Here is a 10311-nt window from a genome sequence, read left to right as displayed (position 1 = left end):
TGTAGTGAAGAATTGTTTACAAGGAAATTATGAAAAGTAAAATGGTATCTATTAAAAAAATACAACTGAAATCACTTATTCCCAAACACAATTTACACACTTTAATCCAAACGAGCATATTCTACACAGCTCATTCTTTTATCAAGTAACTATAAACATGTGAAATGTAACAGAGAGCTAATAGGATGATAGGATAGCTTCACGGTGGTTCGACAGCGCCCCTTGGTGGCACTCACCATCTCAGTAATGACAATCATCAAGCTAAAGAACACACCTCATGTCTCTAAGCTTATGGTTCACATATGGTTTCCATCATTTTTATAGGCATTTAACCAGTTAAAAAGGATAAAATTTAAAAAAAGGGAAAAATCTGTAAGAAATAGTTTTAGGACTACACAGACTACTGTAAACTTTAAGCACCTTAAAATTCAGTCTTCTTAGAATTGAAAAGGTTGTAGTTCTATCTATCTACTATCTAACTATCTACAAACATATGAATGAGCCAAATGGAAAACCGACAGTATGTTAAAATTCCTAGTAAGACGTGTATGAAATGCTTTCTTCAAGTGGTTTCATCTTGGTCCGTCCCTGCTTTTCAGTCTTATCTGGATCGCTTGTGGTTGTCTGCACTGAGCAGAGACAAGAAAAAAAAAAACTTAAGAGAAAAAAACAATATGAGTCAATATGAGCTGAATTAAAAAAGTCTTTATTTTTCTCATGAACATGTATTTCCCATTCTCTCTATGTTTCAACCATTGATTTTCTTCTTACTCTCACACATTAGTTCATTGCCACTGTGTGTCCTTGGTCCTCTGAAAAAGCTGGGCTTCCTTATTTAGTCATGCTCAATCAGACCCACTGACTGTGGGATGGGGACTCTTGGAGCGAGGCCAGTACAAGAGAGAGGAAAGCACACACACACACACACACAAACACACACACACACACACAAACACTCACATACACATACACACGCACTGCACAGCTGCAGTGTTCCTCGATGAAATATGTATAACTGTAGGTAAATATAGCTATGTCTGGACCTAAACCTAACCTCAACCTTAACCCTGATTAAAGGCACATCTTGTACACACGGGTACCATGACCTTCCAACATCAGAAATGTTTATGCCAATATGACAATTCACTCTAACTTCCCCGGCCAAATTATTAACCAAACTAATGCTACTGTATATACAATTACACAAAGCCAGACATAAAATAGCCAGACATTAAAAAAGGAAAAACTGCCTTGAAATTTCCTGCTTTCACCTTTGGGTGAGATGCTTGGGTGAGATGCTTTCTAATAAGCTTCCTCCTTTGCACATTTTTACAGAGATTGACATCTGTTTTGACTAGCAAAACAGGCATTTGTACCTTTTTGTTATCTTCTACGGTAAAATCTTGGCTAACCCCACAATCTTTATTCGGCAAAGACGGAGCATTTCCTTCAATGAAAAGCTTCTCGATCAGTATTCTCTGTTTGCCGTAAGCACTTCTTTGACCTCCGTTTGTCATTTTGTTCATTAGCAATCATTGCTCCCATTGCAATCTACCAATCCTTAAGCTTCCTCGCTTTATTGCTCCCAGAGTGATGTGAAAAGAGATGGCATTATTGTTGTGTTATTGCTGTTGGATAATCTCAGCACTGGGAAAGAGAGGTTGTTCTCCTTTCTCCGTGACAGAATGATCAGCCAGTCTTCTCTTGGTTTTTTCCAATGAACAACTGACTACACCTCTTGCAGGAGAGACAGTAAACAACTCCTGCAGTGAAGCATGAGGAGTGGTGAGTGGTAAAAACATATCCTTTTAGGGCCTGTTTTGCTGATGCCTGTGTTAATAAGTTTGCACCTTGAACATCATAAACATTAGCGTGCAGAAGTACAATGGTTATGATTAGGCTGATGGTTTAATTCCCTCCTGACAAGCAGGTCTTTTATGGGTGAAAAATGGAACAATTCCAAAAGTGTTGTCAATATATCTAAAGAACAGGACAGGTACATATCCTGTGAATTTTTGCTTGAAATCCAGCAGAGGTTGGAAAAAGAAGGTCCAGTATTAGTGCTCATACTGTACTAACACCTCTTATTTGAAGCGAAAGCGATAACGTATATAAAGTAGGTTCAGAAAGTATTCAGACCTCCTCAGTTGCTGCAAATCTTCTGTGTTAGAGATTCAATTTAAAATGGATTAAACTGAACTGTTTGCCATTTATCAACACATGGTAATCCATAATGACAAAGTGAAAACACTTTTTAAAAAAATGTTCATGAATTTATTTATAAATAAAAACCAAACTAAAACCTCTCATTTAGATAATTAAGACCCTTGGCTTGCGCACTCCAAATTGACCTCAGGTGCATCCTGTTTGTTTTGATTATCTTGAGATTTCTCTAGAACTTCACTGGAGTCCACCAGGGCCAAATTCAGCTAACTGAACATGATTTAGAAAGGCACACACCTGCGTGTATAAGGTTTCACAATTCATGCTACATGTCAGACCAAAAAATAAAGAGTATGCCATGCTTTGATAGAATATGATATAAATATTTTAACTTCAGTATTTCAGAGATTTTTTTTGGATATTTTGTTTAATTAATGGCAAGAAAGCTTAGACAAGTTAGAATTCAACCCATTTAACCACTCCAGTAGGGGTGTAGCTGAATACAAATATATTATTCATTTTAATACACTATTGAACCAACAATGTGTCCTAAAGGAACATGAATGCAGACACAAAAATAGGTGGAGAAAGCTTGCCAGCTTCAGGGACTACAGTGTTTACCTTAGGCTCCCAAATGGCACAACAGAAAAGTGTTTGCCCCATGGCACTGCCATCCATGGCCAAGCGAGCACAACTGCAAAATCTGAGTGGGAGGAGCATACTCTCTGCTGTATGATAGGGGAAATATATGGGAATTGCTGAATACTAAATTAAGAGAAAACTGAGGGAACAAAAATTAAAAAATAAGTTTATACTTTAATGTTAATCATGAAGAACAGCTTGCTGAAACACACATGAGGATGGTTGCCAGGTTTCAGCAAAACTCCCACCCCAACTACAACTTAAAAACCACACCAAAAGTCTTGAAACTAGCCTAAAGTGTTCTTGCATAGGAAAACATAGACCTATTTTTCTGCATTTTTGATTTGCAGTGTATATCTGTAATACATGGACATTATCTGGAGAACCTGGCAACCCTGCTAACAGAACTTCAAGTTCATTACTATTGGGTGATGAACTATGCAATTTTAGCCTGACTGCCTTACTGAGCTCCAAAAATAAAACCACATTTCTACCATATTTCTGTAGTTGCATATCTCTGCAGGGATCTCTACAAAAATAGTCATTTTTTAATTATTTAAAAAATATTGTAAAACCTGTATGTTCATTGCACATGTCTTTCTCATACTTCAATGATTGTTATCCATTGTTATTTGAAAAACTGCTCTCAATAAATCATATGGTCATTGAAAAATGAAAAGCTGCATAAAGGACCCCATTTTGACTCACAGCAGCACTGCAAGTGTGTCCCAGCTTTATAATTGTGTCTGACAGCAAACTTTTCTGATCTTTCTGGAATGTTACAAACCCAAAAATTGATTTAAATCTGATAAAATGTTATTAGATGGCTATTGTTGTCAACTGTAGCCTAAATTTTGGTTTCTTGATTTGGGAAAGACATTATTGTTTTGAAACATAGTTAGATGTCGAGGTGACAAATACTGGAGTTTTCTGCAAGAGGATAGAAAGAAGGGTACACTGTAAACCCTGACATTGCATTAACTCAACTAATCAAGTTAGAATTACTCAATTTCTTCCAAGTAGTTGATCAATTAATCTAGGAAGCGATTCTTGTCCCATTTGTATGAAAATCCAAGCTTCACCATGGACAGTTCCCACCCCAGACCACCAGAGGGCACCCTCACTCACATTTTTTTGAATTTCTTCCTTTGTTGTCTGCCCCACTTCCTTCCTTGTTTGTGCACACCTGTTTTATGTTTCCCTAATTAGTTACCCTATGTAAGTTTTGTGTTTTTCTTCCTTAGTTGCCAAGCATTATATGGTGTTGTATGGTAACCTGTATGTTGTTGTATTTGCACCGTGAGTAGTTTTTGTTTTCATGTTGAATTTCCCTTGCCTTTCTCTGTCTTGCTGTGGTCTAGTCCTTTGTTTCAGTTGTTCTCGTTTTATGGTTCTTTTCCTGTCTTTGTTTATTAGTTGTTTAACCATTAAAGACACTCTGCATTTGCATCCGACTCCTTGGAGTTGTGACAGAATTCTCCTCAAGCAGCACCAGCAGCAGCTCAAAAAACTGGCCAGCAATTGCAATAACATCACTGCAATGCTGTCCCTGGAAAAATGGTCAGGGGAAGGGGTACGAGCCCAGAGCAGGGGTCTCGTTGTTGCCCTTCCTCCCTACAGAGAACGTTGCTCTGCCTCCCTGCCCAGCTGATGACGTCTCCGCTCCCATCCTGACCCGCTGAGGACGTCGCTCCCCCGCCGTTGTCTTCCGCTGCCATATTTGTGCTGGTCCCAAGCCAGGATAAAATTGGGGAAGGTTGTGTCAAGAAGGGCATCCGGCGTAAAAACTGTGCCAAATCAAATATGCGGGCCAATGATCAGATATATAACAGGAGCAGCTGAAAGAAGAACAACAACACCACTAAATATGTTAAACATGGTAGACTTGTGTTTATTTTTAAATCCATCTGCACGCAATGTTCAGGTCAAAATCAGGTCTGACACCTAAAATGGCAGATCAAATCAGTCAACATGGATGAAGCCAAATACAAACAAAATGGTTGAGAAGAATCAGTTCCAGTCACAGAAATATCTGCATTTAGGGTGAAAATACTGTATATGTTCTACTAGGACAATGAGGAGCTCCCATCCCACATATTGTCAATCATATCAGCTTATTGACTACATAATGAATAATCAGTAATTACTGATTTCATTGTTTACAACAAGCTGCAGACAGTTAACACGTGAAATCTGAAGTAAAATCTTATAAAAGGCACATCTAATGATTGATGGGGATGACGCCTTGCTTCAAGATTTGACACAGGCAGCTTTGCGCTTTTGTGCCAAAAATAAAATTAAAAACATTATTCTGAATGATTGCTAGGTGACTGTTATGGTATCCCAATTGGTTGCTAGGGTATTAGTAGATGATTGCTATAGTATCCCAAGTGGTTGCTAAGGTGTTACTAGGTGGTTGCTATGGTGTTCCAGCCGGTTGCTAGGGTATTGCTATGTAGCTGCTATAGCATTCTAGGGGGTTGCTAGGTTGTTGCTAGGTGTTTGCTATGGTATTGCCAGACATCATTGTCATAATCAAAGAACAGGCAGCAGAAAACCACACACATGCTGATGTATTCCGCAAAGCTGAAGTCTCTAAGCTGCTTCCACACCCCTCTTGGGACTTTGCCAGAGCAGAGACTCAGCCCTTCCTCAAGTGCCCACTATGGTGTGAAAGGAGGATGACCATTGACAAAACACTTGGAACACATTCACTGTGTCAGTGGCTACCCTCCTGACATACTGCATTACATTTGGAAGGGATTGTTCCCACTGAGCTACACCTGTGTATTTCAGACCTGACTGACAAAAGTAATCCATCTGAGACTGAATTAACCATGCTATAAAGTCATTTGTCTGTACATTTACAGACAAACCAACCAAAGTCACCAAATTGCTACAGGCTTCTGCAGCAAAGGAACAATTTCCCTACCATTTCTCATTTTTCGCAGCATCCCTGAGGGAGGAAATTTTATTCCTCCATAAAAACATAGTGGAATTGGATATAGCACCAAAACACACAGAAGAGTCATTCCATTTTTTTATTCAAAGTGTAAGAACACAGAGATGTATTTGTGGCCAAAACACCATTTCATAGAGCACTATCCTCAGCTGATAAAGACATTTGATCCTCTCGCTGATGTTTGGACAATGCATTATGAAGGTAAACATACGTTTTTCAATACAAGACTCTCACAATTTCAGCAATATTGCTCTTGATCAAACACTTTGCGATGGACTGTAGGATCTCGTGGTCAGAGCTGGTCAGATCGGAAAGGCAGAGCCATTCCAGATTGAGTTTCTGACCCATTTGGTCTATGACGTCCTCAGCACACTCACTGTGCCAGAGAAGAGGATCCCAGGAGCATATACTGAGATGCTGCACAAAGGCCGTAAGAGAGGGGAGCAGTAACTGGCACCACAACCTAAGGGCAGTAGCAGATACCATCTGCACAGGACTGACTCACAGCAAGCAACAACATTCAGTGTGACAGGCCAGGGAGACAGCTTAGATTCCCAGACACCACTGCAGTGACCACACTAAGGCCAGACAAGGCAAGTGGTCCTGCTGGAGTTGACTGTTCCTTGAGAAGACTGGATGGAAGATACCTATGAAAAGAAGAGGGCCAGGTGTGAGGGCCTAGTAGGCAAGTGTCAGAGCCAAGGATAGAGGTCTTGATGTGAGCCCAGAGGCTTTGCAAGGCCAATCTCTCTACAGAGCCCTTAAGCTCCTTGGCATTGCATGGCTGCACAGCAGGAAAGCCACCAATGACACCACAGAGGCTGCAGAAAAGGCATGGAGATGGCTGTTGATCAAGTTGGGTGATTGGTGGAACACGCAAGTGGACAAGCCAAGGCCTGATCACGCATGGCTGGGTTGCCTGGTTGAGGGTGTCTGATGTTGAGAGACCCAGAACGCCCCATGAACCCAGGTTACATTGGTGATGATGTGTCACAGTTGCATCGCGAAGTGTATCATAAAACCAGTGTCTTTTATTTTTTTATTTTTTTCTTCACTTTTGCTTTATTGAAAAAAAGTCACTTTGTGTTTCTTCTGGCACAGAGAGCTACCTGAATGAAATTTACACTTTGTTTAGAATTCTGTAGTGTTCAAGATTTGTGATACACTGGGTCTGATTGCTGTTGTATTATTTTTATTATTATTATTTCCTTTCAGTTTAGATTTTGGTCATTTGTTGCTGTATGAAATCACTTGGTCTAAATTAAAAGACATGTTGGTACCTGTAATACCTGTCATATAATATCATACTCAAGCATATGCATCGTCATCGATGATGAACTATCTGGCTATTTTGAATCAGTATAATCTGTATGATATTATGTGGAGAAAAAACTCAAGTACTATAATATTAAACAAGTATAATATGCTACGTAGTAATAACTTCACGCTCTGTGTGTGTGTGTGTGTGTGTGTGCGCGTGTGTGTGTCAGGCTCTGCCAGCTATGCCACTATCTCTCTCTCTTGTTATGGCAACTACTGAAAGCACAAAGAAACACAAATAAGTAGTCTGGTGGTAATAAGACACAGGTGAGAATCATGCGCTTTAGTTAAGGACTCTTCAGGAAAGGTCATACATTCTAACGGAGAAGCCACGGGCCAGTTAACATCTGTCTGTTTGGCCCTTTGGACACTCCAAAGTACCTTTTTAAACATTTTTTTTAAAGTGCGCTTTCCAACCAAATGTAAACTGTTTTAAAATGTAAACATTTTTTTACAAGCAAGCATTGATAGTGTATATAAAATCTGTTAAATAAACTTGTACATCACCTCTACTAATGTCTTTCCTATTTAAAAGTGCATTAAATTGAAAAGTAATTGACAGGCGAGTGAGTATTTAGATGTGTTTTATTTAAATACATTAGCAGAGTTGGTTTACATTTTTATACTTTTTTTATACTATTTGTAGAAGTTGCTTAAAACCCTAATTTCCAACTGTTTTGATTATTGATAATTGAGTATTTGAGTATTATATCCTTCACAGCATCAGTTCCGCTGTTGTAGCTCATCCACCTCAAGGTACAACGTGTTCTGCGTTCTGAGATGCTTTTCTGCTCACCATGGTCATAAAGAGTGGCTATTTGAGTTACTGTAAACTTCCCGTAAGCTCGAGCCAGTCTGGCCATTCCTCTCTGAATTCTCTCATCATCAAGGTGTTTCCATCTGCAGAGCTGTCAACAGTTTCTGAAACACTCAAATCAGTCTGGCACCAAGTCACTGAGATAACGTTTCCCCCCATTCTCATGTTTGATGTGAATATCACCTGAAGCGCCTGACCTGTATCTGCATGATTTTATGCATTGTGCTGCTGCCACATGATTGACTAATTGGATAATTGCAGTTAAAAGTGGCCAGTATTTGCATATTGAATAACAGTATAGCATATATTTACATAAATCCAAATACCAGCAAAGTGGAAACTGTTTGCATTGAGAAAAACAGTAAGCATTCCTGCTTTAATTTATCAGAACCTAATGCTGCCTAAATCAGACACAGATGAGAGTCAAATGCTTCTCTGCAATAAGGGATTTTCATATGCACAGGTCATATCATGCTGTAGCTCTAAAAGGAATCTGACTACACAGTGACGAGAGAGAGAGAGAGAGAGAGAGAGAGAGTAATGATACCATTCTAATACTGTAATTAAATCAAACAGGGGCCTGGTAGAGTGTAATAAAATACAATAATAAATCAAACAAAGACTATAAAAGCACTTCATGCTGCTCTGTATTAGGGCTTCTGTCAAATACTGTAAATGTAAACGGGATTGTGAGAGCGAGAAAGTAGCTTTTGCTTTTAGCTTTTGTCTAACTGAAAACAAGGCATTTATTTGTTTTGTAATTTTTGGATATCAAATGAATAACAGTCAGACAAGTTTTCCTTGTTGTGAAATGTCTATCATTTCAGGTCAGTTCATTCCTTCGTTTATTTTCAGTAACTACTTTATCCTGGTGGGTCAGGATTGTGGTGGATCTGGAGCTGAACCCAGGAATACCAGCATGCTTTTGGCAGAAAACTGGAGATCTCAGAGGAAACCAATGAGTCCACAGGCAGAACATGCAAAATTCTGCACATAGAACCTTTACAACACAGCACACCAAGGTGCTGCTTCAGGTTATCATAATAAAGGACAGACAAAACTACTAAACCTGTAAATGGGCCTGTGAGCCTGTAAATCAGGACACTTCCTTATTTGGAGAGAACCTTTCCTTGATCAAATGCCCTGTGCTAAACCGATGAACTAAAAAAATAGCCTGGTTGTGATGGGAAAGTAATTCCACAGTTACTAGAGAATAAAAAAAACCTTTATAAGCACAAGCAAAGTATTGGGAAACCACTTCTATCTGTTCCAATTCCTAATGTACCTCTGAATTAATGACAATGCTAAAAGCTTTGGTGTGTTCACTTAATATGTCACTTAAATTAAAACAGTTTTTAAAAGTTTCCTAATTTGAAGCAGACAAATTAAATGTCTTTTGGTCAGTTGCATTAGAACTAGGGGTGTAACACAATGCCGTTATCTGCATTTATATCTGCATCTGTTTGTGCTCAAAATATTAGTTTTTTTTTTTAAACCAGAAGTGTGTGTTAACCACTAGCAGTTTGCAAAACATAAATTTATTCACGTCCTGAACCAGACGCCCTTTCTGGAAATTTCTTGCAAGCTTTCTATCTTCTATCTAATGTGACTGAGTAAGCAAACTGTTTCAAAGCAGCGCTGACAACAACAGCCATCGAATAATAACTTCTAATAAGACTTACCAAATTTCACTTATTTAGTTAGAGAGCCCAGATATATGTTGCCCTGTGCACATCCTGTGGTCTTTATGGTCTATATGGAGCAACTGCTCAAAATATGAAAGCATATTTATTTTGTTTGTACAGAAATATGAAATATAGTTTGATTTTGGAGCACAGTAAGGCAGTGTTTGGGGTCAGGTTAAAACACAGTATAACTCATTTGAAGGTAATTTGTTTAATTCTGATTCTGTGTGCAGCCATGCTGATTTGATGTCACTCCTTAAACTGTTACAGAACTTGTAGTTGAGAAGACTGCACCAAGTTTGCGACCTCAAGTTGAACGCAGCAAAGTACTGCAAATCAGAAATGTGCAGCACCTTTAACTTGTTCCTGTGAAACAACAACAAAAAAAAAAAAGAAAAATGCATCTACCTTTTCCTATGCCTGAACATTCTGAGCTACTTTCAGATATTTTTTGCGGTTTTTAAGTTGTAGTTGAAGTGGGAATTTTGTTGTGTGCATTTCAGAAAAACGAACACTTCACCTACTGTTTGGATCTGTATTTGTATTCGCTTAGGATGCATTATCTGTTCAATCAGAATAATGTATTTGTGTTTGGTTACATCCCTACTTAGAGCATTTGGAAAGCTTTTTAAGAAAAATCTAAATGGATCACGGTCTGTTAAATGAAGCCAAAAACACTTTACAGAACCACAAATCTATTTAAGCCCAGTTTTGTTTAAATG

This window comes from Pangasianodon hypophthalmus, chromosome 30 (genome assembly GCF_027358585.1).
Source record: "Pangasianodon hypophthalmus isolate fPanHyp1 chromosome 30, fPanHyp1.pri, whole genome shotgun sequence".
NCBI lineage: Eukaryota > Metazoa > Chordata > Actinopteri > Siluriformes > Pangasiidae > Pangasianodon > Pangasianodon hypophthalmus.
Note: the sequence above shows the minus strand (reverse complement) of the source record.